Below are 19,473 nucleotides of genomic sequence, written 5' to 3'. Positions count from 1 at the left end.
GTGCATAAGGTCACATACTCCTTGCAGTAGAAAATATAATTAGACTAGACCATGATAGCCTATGCCCCATCACAATGAATGCTGCTCATTAGCGACTTGCAGTTTTTCAAGTCACCCTTGACACGAAAAAAGCAAGCATTTACTATCCTACCGATAGTTCTTTTGGCAAAGAGAAGCACAAAACTTCACAAGCACATCTCTCTAGCCTAAGAAATAGAAAAACAGTGCTTATTATGTGCCTTCAAGCTGATTCCAACTTATGCTGATTTTTTCTTAGGGTTTTCTTGGCAAGATTGATTCACAGGATATTGGCCAATGCCTTTCAAAGTAAATAACCAGCAATTTGCTGCCCTTTCATGACATCTAAAATCTGTCTCACTCTGCCTTGCATCTTGGAAAAATTACCTTTTCAATTGCAACTCCTAGTATCTGTGCTTGGTGTGGGTTTCTAGAGGTTGCAATCTGAAAAAGTAACTTTTCCAGGCTCTTTTCTTTCTAATATCAGGATCAACCTTCTTGATGAGTGACCTTGTCTTGGGTTAAGGGGATGGGTCAGTTCCGGCTGCTGTTCTGCCTCAGGCAGCAAAATGCCTTTGGTCAACCAGGGCCAAGGGTATCACACACATGCAGTGTCCTGCCTGGAGCTTAAGGCTTATCAAAGCATCTCCTTCAGATTGTGGATGATTGGCTGTGCTTGGTTTCACAAATCACACGCTGGGAATAGTTTTGCTTTTGAAAGTCAGCAGCCTCAGAAGGAGATCTAAGCTGCACTGATTTCTGGGACAGAGTGTGATGTGACAGATGGAAATGAGACAGGCTGTGCATACAGTGTGGGTGGATAGGAAGGTGGAGGCTGCGCTTGAACAGTTCCATGTTCACATGAACGTATGTATAGCGGAAGACAAAAAAGCCTGACTCCAAGATCAGACAGCGGAGTTTCAGAATATATGTTCATTGTAACCCCAACACTCGGAATATATGTTCATTGTAACCCCAACCCCAAAATGATCCATCCTGGCTAGGCAAGAAATATTATTTGTATTAGTCTACTTATGCTGACTTGAGGGTTATGTGGATGTAACAAACATTGTTGAGCGTTTCTGTGGAAATAAAAAATTAACAAGTTTTAAAATAAATTTGAAGAGGTTGAGAAGCTATCTTTAAATATATGAAGGGATATCACATAGCAGAAGCAGGAAGCCTGTTTTCTGCTGTTCCAGAGACTAAAACAATGTATTCAAATTATGGGAAAATAGGTTGCATTTAAATACAGTATTAGGAAGAATTTTCCAACAGGTGTTTGACAATAGCATGGATGTTGGTAGATTTTCTTTTATTGGAACTTTTAATCAGAAGTTGTTAAAACCTCTCAGAACTGCTTTAGTTGTGGACCTGCACAAGGGGGATTGGACTAAATGGCTCTTGGAGTTCCTTTGAATCCTATCATTCTATAATTAATTAAATCTATATGCATAATAAAAGTGAAAATATATATGCGGCAGGGGTGTCCGCTTACACAGACAACCTATGGCTTCCACAAACAGCTTTAACCCACAGTGCTGGGGAGCCATTGCAGGTTACAGTGAGCACATCCCAGTGTTCCTTTCTCTCTCTATTAGTGTGGAATTTGCATAACCCTGCCCACTACCCCTCCCTTAACCCTTTTCTATTATTTTCTATGGCACACAGAAACTGAACATACTAGAGAGAGAGAGGTTTGGGGAGAGTTCACCATGATTTATTAGAGTTGTAGGGACTGGGATGTATAGTTCACCTGAAATCTAAGAGCACTCTGAACCCTACCAACAATGGACCTGGAACTAACTTGGCACACAGACCCAAATTTGCATACTGGTGGGGTTTGGGGGTGATTGACCTTGACATCTAGGAGTTCTAGTTCACCGGTATTCAGAGAACACTGAACCTATCTGATGATGGATCTGGACCAAACTTGGCACACAAATTCAACATGGCCAACTGGGAATACTGGTGGACTTTGGGGGTGATTGACCTTTAACTCTGGGAGTTATAGTTCACCTGTATTCCGTGAGCCATCTGAATCCCACCAATGATGGATCTGGGACCAACTTGGCACACAGACCCAACAATGCCAACTGTGAATGCTGGCGGAGTCTGGAGGTGATTGACCCAAGATTTTTGGGAATTGCAGTTTACCCACATCTTTATGCATTTTCTAACGGGAACATTCATACAAAACAACAGGAAAGACTGAGGAATAAATTATTTTGTAAAAATCTGATTAATTAGGGGAGATAACTTTTAAATTAATAAGCTAGACTGTGTCCAGAAAAGGGTGGCCAAAATGATAAAAGGTTTGAAAACCAAGCTCTGCAAGGTGCAACTTAAGGGGCTGGGTATATTTAGCCTGGAGAAAAGAAGGCTGAGAGGGGACATGATAGCTATGTGTTTAAATGTCTGAAAGGATGTCACATTGAGGGGGTGGAGAGGCAAGCTTGTTTTCTACTGCTCTGGAGACTAGGTCACAATAGAGCAATGGATTCAAACTGTAGGAATAGATATTTCACTTAAATCTTAGGAAGAATTTCTTGATGATAATTCCTGTTTGAGAGTGGAATAGACTTCCTCAGAGTCCAGTGGAGTCACCTTTTCTGGAGATTTTAAAGCAAAGGCTGGATGGCCATCTGTCAGATGTGCTTTGATTGTTCTGCATGACAGAACGGGGTTAGACTGGACAGCCCTTGTGGCCTCTTCCAATTCTAGAATGTTATGATTTGATACAAATAAAAGCAGTCAATCAAAAATGTTATTTTTCAGTCAATCAAAGTAGTAACCGATTTATCAACCAAGCTTTTCTAGAAAGCTGCTTACACTGAACTTCCAGGTAAATATGCACACGATAGTGTAACAAATGTTGTTGTCCAAACATTTGCAGAGGGGAACACATGCTACCCCTAGGCAGTCGAGTGGTCCCTTGTGCTCCTTTTGTAACTGAAGCTCCCTCTCCCTTTCAGTCATTTTTGCTGCTAATAGTATTAAAGCAATTGCATCTTTTGGTGTCACTGGTATGTGCATATGAGAGTAATGTAAAGATGTACTACACATCCAGACCAACTAAAAGTCTATAATACATGCACATATTCATTGACACAAAAGTAAACCTAGAGTTTGGAAATATTATTTGCACATAAAATGTTATGTTGCTGTTGTTGTTAACTGTCATCAAGTCAACATAAATGAGAATTCTCACCTTGTCAGCAACAGCCCTGCTCAGGTCTCATAGACACAAAGCTATGGCTTCCTGGATTTAGTCGACCCATCTGTCTTCCACTTTTCCTACAGACTTCTACCTTATCAAGCATTATTGTCTTTCCAGATGAGTCATGTTTTCTCATGACATGGCCAAAAGTACGGCAGTCTCAGTTTAGACATCTTAGCTTCGAGGGAGAGTTCAGACTTGATTTGCTCCAGGACCCATTTGTGTGTCTTTTTAGCATCCACTGTATCTACATAACTCTTCTCCAGCACCACATTTCAGAATAACTGATATTCTTCCTATCATCTTTCTACATTATCCCAACTTTCACAACATATATAGAAAATGGAAATATGATATTACAGGCAATCCTAACATTAGTTTTTAATTGTATTTCATTATACTGCTTGACCTTGTCCAGTTTCTTCCCAGCTGGCTTTCCAAGTCTTAGTCTTCTTCTGATTTCACCATTCTGATTAATGACTGGGCCAAGGTATGGAAAATTAGTAACAATAACACACTAGTAATCGGGGGAGAGGGTTGGAGGGAATGCCACTTCCTACCTTTACTATATACATGGTGGCTAGCATAGCTTTTCTTCCATGTTAGTGATCAAATAGGGTCCTGATGATGCAGAGATGTACAGGATTGTGTTGCTTCCTCTGAAACTGTGGACAACTATAGCTGGCTCTACACTTTCCCCAGGCAGGTAGCAGACAGGCTTTGAAACTGCAAGGCTTTTCAATGCTAATCAAGGTGGCCAATTGCAACATTTACACCTGCCTCAAACAGAAAAAGAAGCCATTGAAATTCACAAGCATGTGGACAACTTCAACAGAAAGGAGGAAACCATGAAAATGAACAAAATCTGGCTACCAGTATTAAAAAACTCAAAAATCAGAACAGTAAATAAGAAGCAACACTCTGAGACATGGGAACTAGGGGCAGTTAACAAAGGATGCCCCCAGGCAGAAAGTAGCTAGTAGATGTAGCCATTCAATGCAAATTAGGGTGATTAATTGCAACATTTATGCTGGCCTCCAACTGACAATTGTTCTTCCCTCACCCTGGACTTCCCACAGATAGATAGATAGATAGATAGATAGATAGATAGATAGATAGATAGATAGATAGATAGATATATATATATATATATATATAAACCTTCCTTGCTTAGTTTCTCCATACCTCACAACCTCTGAGGATGCCTGCCATAGATGTGGGCGAAACGTCAGGAGAGAATACTTCTAGAACATGGCCATACAACCTGGAAAACATAAAACAACCCAGAAAAAGAGTTCTTTCTCCCACTCTGGACCTTCCACAGATATATAAACCCCACTTGCCTAGTTTCCAACAGATCTCACAATTTCTGAGAATGCCTGCCATAGATATGGGCGGAACATCAGGAGAGAATGCTCTGGAACATGGGCATATTGCCTGGAAAGCTCACAGCAACCCAAAAGACAATAATTTGAATACTGAAGTTGGGATAATCTATACTATAAATCCAATTTCTATGTATGAGCGTGAAAGCTGGACACTGAAGAAACCTGGCAGGAAATAAATTGGCTAATTTGAAATGTGATGCTGGAGAAGAGTTCTATGAATATCATAGACTGCTAAAAAGACAAATGAGTGGGTCCTAGAGTAAATTAGATCTGAACTCTCCCTAAAAGCCAAGATGACTAAACCCAGTCTATTTTACTTGGAATATATATCATAATACTATGTGAGTCACTACGTGACAATACTGGTAGAATGAAAGGCAGAGAGGGAGAGCGCACTACAGGTGGATTGGTTCAATCAGGAAAGGCAGGACTCTGAGTTTGCAAGACCTGAACAGGGCTGTTAGATGACCAGTCCTCTTGGAGGTTTCTCATTCATAGGGTTGCCATAAGCTAAAATTGACTTGACAGTATAGAACAAATCCCCCAAACTGAACCCAGTTGGTGGTCTCAGGGGGTGGAGGGAATCAATGCCTATGGCTTTATCCCAAACTGTGCTAGCTGTGAAAAGAGGGGCTGGGTGAGCCTTGTTGCTGTCAGCCAATTACAATTCAGGGAATGCTGTGAGGATGGGCTACGGGGAAGAAAGAATACACAATTGAAGCATATCTCTAATAGAAAGCAGATAAAGATGGCTTAGAGATAGGGAAAAGATTGCAGAGCCCAAGTAAGAAGATTTCAGAGAGATAGGGGAAAGACTGCTTTGAGATAGGGAAGATCTGTAATAGAGACAAGACAGTCAGCTACAAGTAAGAATTGAACAGAGTTTTGGAAAGCTGCCAATTATTACATAGATCGGGGTTTCATATGCTATCTGTGTCTTAATAAACTTCTACTTGCTTATTATTTTTACAATGGTGATTAGCTGTTCTTATTAAGCTTCCAGAGAGAGTTTGGTCACACTTACAGAGAAACCTACAGAGAAAAACATCCTTGGGTTCATATAGAGACCCAAATACCCAGAAGATCCAGGGAAGGATCGTGAGGGGCAAGGTGGAGGGCAGGAGGCCAAGGATTTGGATCTGCGGGGACAACCTGGAGAAAGGATCCCTCACAAATAGTTCCCAAGCTCTGGGTAACCTTCCATCCACCACACTATACAACACCCAGTTCTGACCGTATTATGTTCCATAAGTAAAAAACAAGAGGTACTCATGTTATGGGATATTCCTCCACATTTGCCCTGGCAGAAATTTTCTTCTTGGCCCTTCCTCATAATGCTAGACCTTATTTATAGGCCCTTAACATGTACTTGGTTGGTTGGTTGCATACTGCAAATCATTCTGATGTGAGAGAATCAGCCGTCTACAAAGACGTTGCCCAGGAGACATCTAGATGTGTTACGATCCTGCGGGGAGGCTTCTCTCATGTCTCCTTGTGGCAGCCACTATTATTTCTAGTGGGTGCTAGAAATAATATCATATGAAAGCTGACTGGCACAACCTGGGGGTCACAATGAGATACAGTGAAGACATCTGCCCTTGCACTTTCCTACTCTGCTGCTGAATACGCATGCCCAGTGTGGAATACATCTCACCATGTTAAAACAGTGGATGTGGCTCTTAATGAGACATGCCATATTATCACAGGATGTCTATGGCCTACACCACTGGAGAATCATACTGTTTAGACGGCATTGCACCACCTGACATCCGTTGGGAAGTAGCAGCCTGTAATGAAAGCAGCATTGACATCTCTTTTCGGATATCAGCCAGCATGCCAATGTCTTAAATTATTGGTTCCCAAACTTATTTGGCCTACCGCCCCCTTTCCAGAAAAAATATTACTCAGCGCCCCCTGAAAATGATTTTTTAAAAATTTAATAACAATTAAACAGAAAGATATTGCATTGGCTTGCTCTCCCGCCTGCGCCCGGGCTGTGGCGCAGGCGGGAGAGCAAGCCAGTGCAATTAACTGCAATGAATCACTCTAACCAGGAGGTCATGAGTTCAAGCCCCACTCGGAGCCTATGTTTGTTTGTCTTTGTTCTATGTTAAAAGGCATTGAATGTTTGCCTATATGTGTAATGTGATCCGCCCTGAGTCCCCTTCGGGGTGAGAAGGGCGGAATATAAATGCTGCAAATAAATAAATAAATAATAAATAAATATATGTATTAATGCATATGGCAAATGCACCTGTGGCCATCACCACCCCCCTGGATCTCTGCAGCGCCCACCACGGGGCGGTAGCGCCCACTTTGGGAATCACCGCCTTAAATCAAGAAACAGCTTTCTAAGAGCTACAGAGATATGCACAGGAACACCTCAGCAAGCGAGAGTCCAAAAGTGGCAAGTTAAAACCTCAATCCATGGCTGATACCAGATGAGAAACTCCCTTCGGGGCACACAGAAAACTGGGTGACTTGGAAGGCTCTGAACAGACTGTGCTCTGGCACCACGAGATGCAGAGCCAACCTTAAGAAATGGGGACACAACGTGGAGAAGAGCAAACCACAGACTACCTATTACAATGCAGCCTGAGCCCTGCCACATACACAAATGGAGGACCTTCTTACAGCAGCACCAGAGGCACTCTAAGTGGCTAGCTTCTGGTCAAAGGAAATCTAGTACAATGCCAAATGTTTAACTTTACTTGTGTTTTTAAAAATACATTGTAACTGTACCCTCAAATTTGCTTCTGACGTGACAAATAAATAAACATATACTTGGCCTGAATACACTTATCCACTACCATCCACTACCATGGCAAATGTTTCTGGTTTCTATGAGCTGTTGTGAAAGGCTACACAAGGCGAGCTGAAGGCTTCTCTTTTCTCTTTGGTGAATTGAGCTGGCATCTCTGCCTGATATAGTTGGATCTTGACAGTGAATCAAACTCCCATCAGCTGAGTCTGATCAAGGACATTTACTCTCTGACCCGGCTGAGTGCCTCTTAATCTTGATACAGTGCTGAGCTCAGCAGAGTGATGCTTCACTCAGCTAAATGGTATGAGATCAAAGTACAGAGAGGAGGAAAAGGGAGGGGAGAAAGAAACAAAAGCAGCCTATGCATTGCTTTTTATGTCAGGTAACCTGTCACATGGAATTATAGCTTAGTGGTTAAGTTTAATGCTGTTATATACCTTTGGGTAGATTCTGCCTCCTAGGGTATCAAAAGGTGCTTTTACACAGCCTCATAATACAGCTCGAACTGGCATTAAAAATAATGGCAGTGCCAGTCATGCCGATACTGGTTTGGCATAGCTGGACATGGGCGGTGCTTCCTGAGCCTTCCTGCACCCTATTTCCCCTGCAAAAATGACAGGGAATCACCCTTATGCTTGCTGGAGGCTGTTTTCTTCTTGGTTCGGTGTCACTGAGGAGGAAGCAGAGTTTGGAACAGAAAGCCCCCTTCCCTCTCCAAAACTCCATCACATCCTGAATGACACAGATCCAGGAAGAGAACAGCATCCAATGACTGTAAGGGCAATTCTCTATCGTTGTGGGGGAAATAGCATGCAGAGAAACAGGAGACTTTGCCATCCCACCTCCCTAAGCTGTCTGTGCCTTGGAACACAGGATGGCTTTGGAGATGCCATCTGGGGTGTTGCATGGCAATCCCAGATGATAGTTTCCACTTCCACAGCAGCTACAAAGATTCGGACTTTCATGGAAGATACAGATCTTTCCTAGTTTTTTTTTAAGCCCTGGATAAACTTGGATGAAAAGGCTTAGGTAAAGGTAAAAGTTTTCCCGTGACATTAAGTCTGGTTATGCCTGACTCTGGGAGTTGGTGCTCATCTTCATTTCTAAGCTGAAGAGCCGGCATTGTGCGTAGATGCCTCCAAGGTCATGTGGCTGGCATGGAGTGCCGTTACCTTCCAGCTGGAGCAGTATCTATTGATCTACTCACATCTGAATATTTTCGAACTGCTAGGTTGGCAGAAGCTAGGGCTAACAGTGGGAGCTCACCCAACTCCCCGAATTCGAACTGTTGACCTTTCGTTCAGCAAGTTCAGCAGCTCAGTATTTAAACCTGTTGTGCCACCCGGGTTAAAATGAATAATCTTAGGTATGTCATTTGGATGCCACAGCATAATGCATTTCCTGCACCGCATCATCTAGGAATGTAGATGGGGCCAAACGGCATCACTTAGTTTCCTAAGTTTTAGGAAATTAGGGTACAGATGCACTCTAAGTTTCCTAAAACTTGGGATAGCTGCTCCATAGTAAAATATAGACATTAGTGAAGAACAAGTCTGATATTACCCTGCAGCTGTTTTTGTTTTAATTTGAGAGCTGGGAGCTCATGGCCTGCAGGCTACATTGAGTCCTCCATATTTGGCTTTGACTTCCTTTTCATTCTTCTCTCTCCCTCTCTCCCTCTCCCCCCCCCCCCCCCGTAGCTCGAGAGACCCACAGGTCAATCCTTCAAACTTCAAGAAGAGCAGTTTACCTTTAAGACAGGACTCACAGCACCACACTCTTTATTTAGCAATAGTATTGAAACCAAGAGTGTCTTTCACTTTAGAGTGCATTATGAGCTGGTGGAACCTGTGCTAAGAATACAGGGTGGGAACTGCCTCCTAGAGCAACAGAAATGGCCCACCCCTCTTCAGAACTCTGGACAGAACTCTTCTTTATTTAAAGGGAGGGCAGAATGTGGAATTTACTCTGGTGCAGCTTTGGCTCACATCACCAGAATGTGTTTTCTCTCTCTTTTGCCTGAAAAGTGAATAAGAACCAAATTGCTGACTAAAACTATGTCTTCAGAAAATAAGAATGACCTAATTGCTAATTTTAATAATAATAAAATATTTTAATATAGTAATATAGCTATTATTAACTACGTTGAGCAACACTTGATATGAAAAAGGTAAAGGTTTTCCCTTGACATTGAGTCTAGTCTTGTCTGACTCTGGGGGTAGGTGCTCATCTCCATTTCTAACCTGAAGAGCCGGCGTTGTCTATAGACGCCTCCAAGGTCATGTGGCCAGCATGACTACATAGAGCGCCGTTACCTTCCCACCAGAGTGGTACCTATTGATCTACTCACATTTGCATGTTTTCAAACTGCTAGGTTGGAAGAAGCTGGGGCTAACAGCAGGAGCTCACCCCACTCCCGAGATTCTAACCACTGACCTTTCGGTCAGCAAGTTCAGCAGCTCAGCAGTTTAATCCACTGCACCATCAGGGGCTCCTTGATATGAAAACTGGACACAAATTAAACAAATATAAATGCTGTCCCTCTAATAAAAGACGTTTTGTTTCTAGTATTGAGGGAAACATAATACAAAATAATAATACTAACAACAATAACAACACTACTAAACCAGAATTTTTCTTTACACTCCTTCACCTCAGATAACCAGATTTTTTTCTTTCTTTCTAATGTTGTGCTGGATTTACACAGTGATGCTGCCACCAAGTGGCCACTGAGTTTGTAAACAGTTTACCTTGCCAAAGGATCAGTGAACTGATAAATAAAGGAAAATCAATCTCTTTGAACACAGGACACCAAGAAGGAATTTGGAAAAGTTATACCTTTGGACTATAACTCTTCTTGAAATCCCTTCTATGCCACAACTGTTAAAGGTACAGGGGTTCCAATTCAGAAATCAAAAATTGTGCATTACAAGCAATGGAATGACCGGCAACTTGTTATGTTTTAGAAAATAACTGTGGAATGAAGTCACATTTAATATAATCTTTCATATCTACAGTTTTTGTATCCATAGATTCAACCATCCATGGATTGAAAATATTTTTTAAAAATACAAACAAACAAACAAATTTTGCTAATTTATATAAGAGACACTATTTTTCTACACCATTATGTATAATGGGACTTCAGTATCCATGGATTTTGGGGTCTGGGAACTAAACCTCAAGGACCTCACTGTATGAGTAACACATTAGCTTTTATTTTCAGTTTTGCAGTACTGTGATATAGCCATTAAGACTTTTTCTGTGATGGTTTCTAACCCTCAAAGCCATGTAATTTTGAATCCTTTCATGTTGGGAAAAACCCATAGCCTGGCTGTGCACTGGGGAAAATACAGAATTCAGGTACTGGATCCATGCTGGGTTCTTGGGGAAGTGTCAGCAGAGAGAGTAAAGTAACCAGAAAGCTGTCACTACAGTCTGACTTTTCCAGGATTTGATGCTATTTTACACACAGGGCCTTTTCACTAATTTGTTATGTAGAATTGCTGGGTGATAGATAATGTCTGGACCAATTGATACATTAAGCAACAAGCATTGAGGGAGTTGTGTGCTCAGGACCCTCCAACTGTCCCAATATGGCATGGGCAATAGAGATGTGCGTGAAAATGTTTCCTTCGTTTCTTTCGTTCTATCGTTTTGTTTCAACTGTTCGTCTACACATAACGAATGACCTCATTTTCGTAGGAAACAAGAGGCGGCACATAAAAAAAGCTGCGCAATCATGCTTGCTTTCGTTTTCATTTCATTTCGGCCGCGTAAACAATAAGCAGGTACTGACAGAGGGCTGCTTTCCCATTACAGCTGATGTGTACCAATGGGTGTTAATAATAATATTAATATAACTATTGATAGTTATTCTGGCACCCTAAGCTGAGCCTGGGAGAGCAGTGCTTCCCAATAACATCCGATGTGGATCCATGGGCCTTGATGATAATATTTATATTAATATTAAGAACAACAGTTATTCTGGCACCCTAAGCTGAGCCTGGAAGAGCAGTGCCTTCCAATTACATCCGATGTGGATCAATGGATCTTTATAACAACAACAACAACAACAACACTCTGGGGAAGACCCAAACCTTTTAAAAGTTGGTGGGCTAAAAGGGGTCAAAATGCCCTCCATGTATGGCGATTTTCACCCCTCTATCACAAAAACCGAGCCGGGGGGGGGGGGGGTGGACCTCGGAAGCCCTCCCATTACAGCCAATGGTCCGAAATTTTTAGGTTTTTTTGTAAACCTGACAAAAATTTGTGTCGTATAGACGGCCCATTTTCATTAACGGGACACGAATACGAAAATGAGACCACATGAATGAAATTACACAAAACGAACAGCAATTCTATAATGTACACCTCTAATGGGCAATCAATCCCAATTAATCCTCTGTCATTCCACATTGTGCAGCTGCTTCTAAAATGTCCTGATTTCTGTCTCCTAATCTCATTTCTTCCCCTTGTTTATTTAAGGTGTTGAAAACTTAGTTCAAAATGCAGAAGTTTTAAATATTTGCACAAAATGTTTACTTGTTTGTGTTTTACTGACTTATTATTTACCTTCTTTACTTGTGTTATATTAATTATTTGGTTTATTTATGATGTACTTTTGGTATCGAATGCTGCCATTTTTGTTGTGAGCCGTCCCGATTCCCCAGGGGGGAGATGGGACGGGATACAAATAAAGTTATTTTTTATTATTATTATTATTATTATTATTATTATTATTATTATTATTATTATTATTATTATTATTGTATGACACAGCAAACAAGATAGATATGTTGGATTTCGTATCACAAAATCACAAGTCGAACACTTCCCCAGTGTCTAGGACTGTGATGTATTTTTGGATGATGCATGCAGATCCCAGTAGGGTGGCCTTTTGCAGTTGGCAGATCGTGATTTTGTCAATGTCTATTGTTTCCAAATGCCGGCTGAGATCTTTTGGCATGGCACCCAATGTGCCCATCACCACCGGGACCACCTGCACTGGTTTCTGCCAGAGTCTTTGAAGTTCAATCTTGAGGTCCTAATAGCGGCTGAGTTTTTCCTGTTGTTTTTCATCAATGTGACTGTCACCTGGGATGGCAACATCAATGATCCAAACCTTTTTCTTTTCCACAACTGTGATGTCTGGTGTGTTGTGTTCCAGAACTTTGTCAGTCTGGATTCAGAAGTCCCACAGTATCTTTGCGTTTAGGACTGTGTGATGTATTTTCGGATGATACGCGCAGATCCCAGTAGGGTGGCCTATTATTATTATGTTAATTTGTGCTCCATTAACTCAGTTAGGGGGAGGACTGAGAAGAGGGGAAACTTGTCTTCTCTAATAGATTAAAAAAAGGAGCAAACTGCTGCAATCTGTTCTAGCTTTTGTTCTTCCTCATTAATAACTTGCTATCTTGACTCTGATATTGCTTGGCTATATGTGTCATCTTTGAAACACTGGAGGGCATTTCCACATCTCATTAGCTTAAGTGAAAATGATCACAGTCTGAATCTGTACGGTCAGAAGACAGAAGGTGTTATGTGTTTGTACATCTGTATTTATGAGAGTAGAGAACCTACTTGTGTAGAAAAGAAACCTGGAATCACACTGACCACCCCATGGAAGCCTAGGTCATATTTCCCAAGCCCTGGGTTTCACACTCTCTTCAATTCCTAGCCCCGAGGTGAGAGTGCGCAGCAACAGCTTGAGAGGCCTGCCGCCACACACTCTCATGCACACCCATACCCACCCACATCACAACCAGTCAAGAAACAACCATGTATCTTTCACACCCCCATCCAAGCTGCTAGAAAGGGGAAGGGGGAGAAAGAAGGAAAAGAGAAAGAGAGAAAAAGAAGGAACTGAGCAGATGGCCAAGGGGGTGGGGTGGGAATTCTCTTGGGCTTGCTAGTAAGTGGAGGAGGGGAATCTCTCCCCTTATGCCACCCCATCTCTTATCTGTGAATGTATGTATGAAACATAGACCCTTTCTCAAAATTAATGAGATAAATACACCATAATACATATATATATATATATATATATATATATATATATATATATATATATATGTGTGTGTGTGTGTGTGTGTGTGTGTGTGTGTGTGTGTGTGTGTGTGTGTGTGTGTATTAAATGGGCCATGAAGTGTGCATGGCATATGTTATATATATGTGGCGGCAACTATTCCTGATTGGATGTCTGTGTGTGCATGGGCAGGCTCTTTGGAGTTGGCGATCGGGAGGGCTTCAGCTCCTCCCTTCCAGCGATCAACGATTTCTGCATGGCCTCCCTTGTAAGGTCCTTGTTTTACACGCTTTACTTACTGAAACATTAACAGCATGTAATTGTGAAAGTACAGTAATTATGGCTTATTGCTGACAAGTTGTTTAACTAGGTTGTTTTGCTGATGATAGTAGCTCTTAAATATCTGAACAATATTCAAGGTTCAATAGGCTTCATCTCTGTAGAAGATGCAATAAACTTCATGTGTACACAGGTCTGAAATTGGGTGTACAGACTGATGATGGCCATCAGAGGGCATCAAACCAGCAGCATAGGAGAAGTTCCAGGACCTCCACGGGAATGGTAATATAAAATAAGAAGTCTTTAGAGAACAACTCCAAAGTACAGAATAAAGAATGCCTGGCTGTGTATTTTCTCCCACTTTTGGAAGCACACACATTGATGTTTCTGTGGCTCACATACCAGAGAATGACAGCATTAAATACTGTATTCCATACAATTCTGTGTCACAGTGACATAGCATTAAATTAGTATAACCCAGCTATGGTACAGACGTGATTTACAGTTTCTCAAGTTGCTCCTGACACACACATACACAAAAGCTATGGTACTCGAATTTTAAAACAAAAACTCTGCCACTAGATTAAGAGCTTGAGGATGGAGCTCATGAGAAGCAAGAAGTGGAGACAGAGGTCTGATCTTGGAGGTGCTCTAATCTAAATCCAGCCATTGGGGCGTTATGGTTTGAGCACTGGATTATGACTCTGAAGACTAGGGTTTGAATCCTTGCTTAGCCATTAAACCTACTGGGCAACCTTGGGTAAGCCATGAATGGCAAACCTCTTCTGGATAAATCTTATAAAGAAAACTCTGTGATACATTTGTCTTTAGGATTGCCATAGGTTGGAAACAATAATAACAGTAATAACAAATTTAAATCCATGTACTCATCTAAAGCAGGGATGGAGACCTTTGGGTTTTCAGATGTTTTTGAGCTATAATTCCTATAATCTTTATTATCACGAGATATTCTGCCCAAGCCTTCTGGGAATTGAAGTCCAAAAATTCAGGGGACCAAAGGTTTTCCACCCTGAGATTTGAGGTTTACATGTAAAAAAGACATTGTTTGAGGAGAATCAGAAAAAGGAGGAGTGGGGAGAAGGAGAAGGAACACTATTTATCATCTTGACTCTGGATCAAAGGTAGAAGCCCCACAGAAGCTGTCAGGCCTAAACACGGTTTCACAAAAGCTATTTTAAGCAAAATTTTCTTCTCCATATGTTTTCTCTGGCAGGGAGCACTCAGTGGGACAAAAGGGAAGGTAAAACACTGGCACTGGCATGGCCTGAACCAGTCAGTAATAGAAATGTCTTTGGTAAGGAAGAAGGAAGATGTGCTAGGATGAAAGCTTATCCTTTCATCTGCAGATCAGGCAAGAAGATATTTATTTTCTTCTCTCTTCCTTTGAACTAAATCAAAAGTGGATCTTGAGCACACTAAAAATGCTCAGGTGTTTAAAATACACCAACACCCTCTGACAGTCTTAAATGTAATATTAAAAGGATGCAATGGAAGTGACTGGAATTAATAGTATTTGTAATTTATGCCTGACTATTTATCACTCTTATTTGTGAGATATTTGATCTGGTATATGTGAAGATTTCAACTTCCCAGTTCTCCCGGAAATTAACAGACCACTGGCTAACCATGCAGCTCTAGGCCAGGGCTGGGCAACTGAGGATCTCTATACAGCTGCCAACAGTCGATGTCACAAAGACAGTGTTGAGCAGGGATTACGGGGATTAGCAATCCCAAACACTTGAACAGTTTTTTCAACTGTACTCTATTTGCGTGATCTGGTATAAGTTGCTCTTTTATTACTTTATGATCTGCAACCTGTTCTGCCTTTATGGTGCAAAGGAGGTCAGAAATGGTGGGTCAGAAATGGTGGCAGAAAATGTTAAAAACACCTACTTAACTTCAGCCTTTTACATGGGGAAAATTTGCTCTAAGTCTCCTAGTTGTAGTTATCATTTTAACCCAAATCTAATGTAAAGTATGTTGCCAAAAACAGTGTTTTTGGACTACAACTCCCAGAACTCCCAGCCAGTTTACCAGCTGTTAGGATTTCTGGGAATTGAAGGCCAAAAACATCTGGGGACCCCAGATTGAGAACCACTGGGCTATATGGAGTTTTGAGATGGCCAAAGGGCCTGTGGATCTCACAAAGGTGGAGTTGGCCTGGTCTTTTATTATCCAGATGCAGGGTTTGGAAATGCATTGTTAACATTGCTGAAGTTCACTAGGACCAACTCAAAAACCAAGGAATAATGTCGCAGATGAATGTATGTAGAAGACAGAAGCTGGAATCCTGCTGGATATTCCCAACCACAGCAGATTCATTCAAATTCATTTTTGAATAGTGAATCAGCATAGAAATCTAATTTGTTCAGTATGTCTACCTAGTCAGACTAACAACAGAATTTAGGCCATTGTGTGAAGAAAGGGAGAATAATCCATTTGTGAGTCCAGCAAAAGAGAGGTGATTTTGTGAATCTACACATCTATTGTTTTTATGTCACTGTTTGCCATGGCCTCCCCACAAGAATGCTGGAGATTCTAGCATGATAAAAGTCTGAGAGGTATTTTGTAGACTTCTGTGCCAATGGTTCCCAAACCTGGATTCAAAGATCGTGTTGATCTACAACTCGAAGTATAGGCCATCTTGACTGGGAAATTTGAGAGGTGATGCCCAGAAATCTGACCAACTGAAATTCAGTCACTATTCTTCTCTCCTTTCCTTAAATACAAACCATTTTTAAGTTTCATAGGAAGAGAAAATGATGACTGCTAAATGCATTGCAGCCTTTATTAAGTATTTATACTCTGCATGAATGCAAAGCTGGATGACTCCTGACTCCTGTAGGGTTGGAAATAAAAAAAGGCTTTTCTGAGAAAAAGGTAAGATACAAATGAAGATTATGATCATGAAAATGGAGTGACAAGGAACACAGACTGCTTTCCCTTGTCTCAGTTGTTCCTTGGAGGTAGTTGTGCTCCTTGACAGAGCTCTAATATTGGAAATGTAATTGTATTAGAGAGAAAAAAAGTTTTCCTTGGCTGTTAAGAGCAGACCTCACAACCCTTTTTTATTTTATTATGGCAAATTTGTTTTGAAAGAGATGGATCAGCCACAGTTCCACCCAATTTAGTCTACAGACGAATGCCAAGAGGGAGGAGGGCAAGGAATGGAAGACCTTTGATGGTCTACAATCTTTTATAAGGTGCCCAAATTTTAGTCAATGCTTTTAAAGAGCTGACTTTACTTTGCCCTTGAGAAAGCTCGTTACGATATATTTATATTCAGAACCATGAAAGAGGGCGATGGCACCCAATGCTGATCAGCGAGGCAGACTAGAGAAGGTGTACAGAAGATTTATAGAACCACAAAAATATCCAAGATCCCCCCCTTCCCCAAATCATTTCTTATGTAGAGCGTTCTCTCTCTGCCAGCGTCATAACAAATAAATGGGTTGGATGTGTCCCAGCATTTTCCCTTAATAGTTAAGGTGCTTTCAATGATATCTAAAGCTTCACACTGAGGAATGTGGATATATAAATATGATCCTGGTATAACCAAGGAAACATTCTCTTCTTTTGACATGATGTCAAAATTCTATTCTATTCTTCTATTTTATTGAGGAAATCTATGGAGGAACTCAAACATGAATAAGTTTAAGAATTGAAAGGCTTTGGATAAAAAACGAAAGACCTGGGTATATGAGGACAGTGGTTCTTATGGAGATTTACAATAAGAGAGAAATAGTGGAGGCAGAATCCCTTTATGAATCCCAAGAAGCCATTTTAAAAAAGCAGTATGTGAGCTTTCGTAATGCATAGTTGAAGGATAGACCTTCCCCTAACTGAGGTGGGGAACTATGAGATCTTTCAGATATTTTGGCCTACAACTTCTACAATACAATGATGAGAAATAATGGGAGATATGATTCAAAATCATCTGGAGTGCCATAGTTGTACCATCCCTGTACTAAAACGACTGTGATGTTTCGAGTTATCTTCTGTCCTGGATTGTGTGCCTTCATAATATGAGACTCAGGCCACATCTACACTGCCATATAAAATCTAGATTATCTGTTTTAAACTGGATTATATGACAGTGTAGACTCATATAATCCACTTCAAAGCAGATAATGTGGATTGTCTGTTTTGATAATCTGGATTATGAGGTAGTGTAGATGTGGCCTCAGGTTAATGTTCACAGTCCTCCCACTTTATTCTCACAATAGACTTGGGAGGCAGTTCAAGCTGAGACGGAATGGGCCTTTCCAAACTGTATATAACACAATATTAAACCAACATTTGTGCCCATGCACTTTGTCCCTTGATCATCCTTTTCTTGGTGTGAATCTACACAGTAGAATTAATGCTGTTTATTTATTTATTTATATTCTACCCTTCTCACTCCGAAGGGGACTCAGGGCGGATCACAGAACACGTATATGGCAAACATTCAATGCCGACTATAACAATGACAAGACAGACAACAGAAAGAGGGATACATAGGCTTTCCCATCTTTTGGCATCTTTGGAGGCTGTGCTCGATTCCAGACACTGGGGGGGTGCTGTCGCTCCATCTCCCAGTCCGAGCTTTCTTTGCTCGTAAACTTCCTTCTTTTTCTGATCAATATGCCAAGCCTAAATACCTCCCCACTTTAATGCAGTACCTATTTATCTACTCACATTTTTTCAAACCGCTAGGTAGGCAGAAGCTGGGCTAAAGGTCAGGAGCTCACCCTGACCCGGGCTTCAAACTCTCAACCTTCTGGTTGGCAAGATTTATTTCAGCTTGGTGATTAACCTGCTGTGCTAAAGCCTGGGCCCTGAAGGAAATGCTGACTTCAGGCATACTCCGACTCATATAATCCAGTTCAAGATCGATTATCTGCTTTGATAATCTGGATTATATTACAGTGTAGACGGTGCCCCACTTTCTCTTAGATTGATCTACTTTGATATACAGGGTGAGGAAGGAAGTCATATGTGCTGCCGAAACCAGCCTGGAAGAAAGATGAGTTATAGATGAAACTAACAATTGGATACAGTGTATGGACAGAAGCCTTGAACATATTTTAGTTTCACAGGCAGAGATACTTGTGGGAGGAAGGCTTACAATTGCTTTATGAGCTTCATGGTTGATTGAGGGATTGAAATTCAAGTCTTTCTTGTCCCAGTCCGATGCTCCAATCAGTGTCACTGGCTGTGGCCTGAGGATTAGACTTCTTATGGCCCACTCTCTTTCAAACAGCTGACCTCTTTTACAAGTTCTTCAAGCATCTGAGAGACATGTTGCACATCACGAATGTGTGAAATGACATAAATGATTAGCTAAAAGAAGGCACAATATCCGAGTGAGGTCATGAAGCCCTGCAAATGCAATCCCCAGTATTTCTCATCCATGCACCTGCCAGTTAAGGCTGCTGGATGTGGAGGGCCACAACATCTGGAGGATTCCCATCATTGTTCTATAGCAGTGGTTCTCAACCTGGGGTCCCCAGATGTTTTTGGCCTTCAATTCCCAGAAATCCTAACAGATGGCAAACTGGATTTCTGGGAGTTGTAGGCCAAAAATCACTGTTCTATAGGAAAGTTTAGCCTTGCAGCCTGCATGGTGAAGATATTAGTGTCACCTTTGCTGTCCTTGTCAGGGTAGAGGAAAGAGGACTCTCTGAGATATTGATCAACCAGCTTGAGTTTCAGCTCTGCTGGCGTGAGCATGCGACTCTTTGTTAAAGGGACCATGGAGACAGAAATG

General features: G+C 41.3%; 1 protein-coding gene across 2 annotated transcripts in view; it reads right to left on the bottom strand.

The window, feature by feature from the left end:
• asic1 (acid sensing ion channel subunit 1) overlaps positions 1-19,473 on the bottom strand; it is a 248,702-nt gene that overhangs the window by 43,156 nt on the left and 186,073 nt on the right. The window lies entirely within an intron of this gene.

This window comes from Anolis carolinensis, chromosome 2 (assembly GCF_035594765.1).
Source record: "Anolis carolinensis isolate JA03-04 chromosome 2, rAnoCar3.1.pri, whole genome shotgun sequence".
In the NCBI taxonomy this organism is placed as follows: domain Eukaryota; kingdom Metazoa; phylum Chordata; class Lepidosauria; order Squamata; family Dactyloidae; genus Anolis; species Anolis carolinensis.
Note: the sequence above shows the minus strand (reverse complement) of the source record. Positions and strands in the feature narration are given on the sequence as shown.